General features: G+C 34.8%; 1 protein-coding gene across 2 annotated transcripts in view; it reads right to left on the reverse strand.

Moving 5' to 3' along the window:
• SCYL2 (SCY1 like pseudokinase 2) overlaps positions 1-3,412 on the reverse strand; it is a 60,663-nt gene that overhangs the window by 50,832 nt on the left and 6,419 nt on the right. The window lies entirely within an intron of this gene.

Here is a 3,412-nt window from a genome sequence, read left to right on the forward strand (position 1 = left end):
GGGGTTCAACTCAGGAATGCAAGGTGCATTTAACATTTGAAAAAAAATCCATGTAATTCACCAATATTAATGGAATAGTGAAAAAATAATAATAAAATCCTATGATAATGTCAATAGAGGCAAAGAAAAAATTTTGATAAAATTCAATACCATTCACAATAAAAACTCTCAGCGAACTACAAACAAAAAGAAATTTCCTCAACTCGATAAATGACATCTTTGAATATCTACAGCAAATATCATATAAAATACTGATCTTTTCCTCCTTAAGTTTGGAAACAAGGTAAGAACATCCACTTTTACCACTTTAATTCCATATTCCAATGGAGGTTCTAGCCAAAACAATAAACCAAGGAACAAAATAAGAGGCATTCAAATCGGAAATGGGGAAGTAAAACTCTTTATTCCCAAATGACATCATCACATATATAGAAGATCAGAACAAATGTACAGAAAAGCTACTGGAACTAATGCATGAGTTTTAATAAGAAGGGAGAATACAAGAACAATACATTTCTTTAAACTGTATTTCTATGTACTAGAAACAGGCAAGTGAATACTGAAATTTTAAAAATACCATTAGAGAACATGAAATACCTATAGATAAATTTAACAACATATACAAGATCTATACAATGAAAACAACAAAAAACTGCTGGGAGAAACTAAAGAAAACCTAAATAAATGGAAAGATATACTGTGATCATGAACTAGAAGACCTGATATTGTTAAGATGTCAATTCTCCCCATCACTCTATAGGCTTAATGTAATCAAACCAGAATCCCCAGGAGGCTTTTTGTAGAAATGGACAAACTGATTCTAAAACATTACTCCAAGAAGTGATCCATAGGCTTCACTAGATTGTCAAAAGGTCCAAGGCACAAAAACAAAAGGTTTAAAAATCCTATCACTCTCCAAATCTTCAACTTCATGTGTACTCTTTTCTAAAATTGATTTGGCTGAGCTCAACTTCATGTGTACTCTTTCCTAAAATTGATTTGCCTGAGAACAAATCTATATCCTAAAGATTTTCCTTAACCGCTTTTTTCTTCACAATTTTTTACCACTCACTTTTGACTAAAAAAAAGCATTTCCCTTAGCCATACCAGTCTTATTATACAGTATTTTCCCTGGGTAGTAAAAAAAAAAAAAAAAAAAAAAAACTTGGAAAAGGGTAAGGGGATGCAATTTGAGTGAGAGAAAGTCCTTTAAGAGCAAAGCAAAAAGAAGTATGGTAAAAAAATACTCAAGAGGGTTGTGCTTTATTTCTTCCAGGCAAGATGTTAACAGCAAGACCCCATGCCTTATCTATCACAGAATTACAATTAAGAAGACAGTTGTCACAGAGATGTATAGGAACATGTTAATTTCAACTGATAAACTCCAACGTTTTGATGAAGCACAATCACAATATACAACAATCTAGAAATTAGATCCTGGGCTGGCCAGTTAGCTCACCTGGGACAGTGCAGTGCTAACACCAAGGTCAAATAAATAAATAAATAAAAATAAACATTACATCCTTTGCAACTATTTAAACTCGACAAAAAACCAGATCTCATCAACTTAAAAACATGCAAAGGGAGACAACGTTTTCCAAAATTATTTATTGGATACACAAGCAAAAATATTTGAAGACCACTGGACTAAAGTAGCACTAGTTTGTGTCCTGTTTTCTCTGTTAATTAAATTATTAAAGATTTGAAATGTCTATAAATGAAAATAGAGACTCACTTTCCCCTTTTAATTTAATACTGCATTTTTGTAAGCAGTTAGAAAATGTTGCTATTGGAAATATACATCTGACAAAGGATTAATATCCAGAATATATAAGGAACTCAAACAACTTTACAAGAAGAAAACAAGCAACCCAATTAAAAAATGGGCAAAAGAGCTAAGTAGGCATTTCTCTAAGGAAGATATCCAAATGGCCAACAGACATATGAAAAAATGCTCAACATCACTCAGCATCCGGGAAATGCAAATCAAAACCACATTGAGATACCATCTAACCCCAGTTAGGATGGCTAAAATCCAAAAGACTATGAACGATAAATGCTGGCGAGGCTGCGGAGAAAAAGGAACTCTCATACATTGTTGGTGGGACTGCAAAATGGTGCAGCCTCTATGGAAAATGGTATGGAGGTTCCTTAAACAATTGCAAATAGATCTACCATACGACCCAGCCATCCCACTGTTGGGAATATACCCAGAGGAATGGAAATCATCAAGTCGAAGGTATACCTGTTCCCCAATGTTCATCGCAGCACTCTTTACAATAGCCAAGAGTTGGAACCAGCCCAAATGCCCATCATCAGATGAGTGGATACGGAAAATGTGGTACATCTACACAATGGAATACTACTCAGCTATAAAAACGAATGAAATACTGCCATTTGCAACAACATGGATGGACCTTGAGAGAATTATATTAAGTGAAACAAGTCAGGCACAGAAAGAGAAATACCACATGTTCTCACTTATTGGAGGGAGCTAAAAATTAATATATAAATTCACACACACACACATACACACACACACACACAAACCGGGGGGGGGGAAGAAGATATAACAACAACAATTATTTGAAGTTGATACAACAAGCAAACAGAAAGGACATTGTTGGGGGGGAGGGGGGAGGGAGAAGGGAGGGAGGTTTTGGTGATGGGGAGCATTAATCAGCTACAATGTATATCGACAAAATAAAATTTAAAAAAAAAAAAAAAAAAAAAAAAAAAAGAAAATGTTGCTATTGGCATTATGAAAACATTTATTTGCTATGCCAAGTTATTCTCTATGAACATCTGCTGCTGATTTTGATGGGGAGGAGAAATAAAAATCCTATTTAAAACTGACATATCCATCCCTCTAACTGCCTGAATAGCTACATTTTACATACCATGTACCTTGTTATACACTGGGAATACAAATTTAAATAAAAACATTTCTGCTCTTTAGGGAATCGGAATAGTAGCAGATTCAGAACTTCAAAGAGTTACAGCAATTAACATGACTGTATAGAGCTATGGGAACATTAAGATGAGCTCAAATATAAAGTGTTTTTGAGGAAGGAAAAAAAAGGAATGGGTATTCCAGAAAGAGGGATTACCATGTGCCAAGATATGGAGGGGCAGAAGATTAGGGAAGAACTATGAAAGGTTAAATATGAAAACAAAGGATATTTTTAGAGTTCATAATCAAATTTAAGATGCCTAGACATCATCCAAACAGAGTCAACACTGGTGTACACAAGGTAGGGAACAGACATGAAAATTCATTTGGTGATTTATTTAATGTTTATTGAGTAGCCATTACGTACCTGATAGCATATAAAAAACTGGGGAACCCAGCCACAATTAGGCAAGCTGCCGCTGCCACCACCACCCTGGGGCCCTGTTAGGGTCCTGAGAT

Source organism: Cynocephalus volans, chromosome 12, assembly GCF_027409185.1.
Source record: "Cynocephalus volans isolate mCynVol1 chromosome 12, mCynVol1.pri, whole genome shotgun sequence".
NCBI lineage: Eukaryota > Metazoa > Chordata > Mammalia > Dermoptera > Cynocephalidae > Cynocephalus > Cynocephalus volans.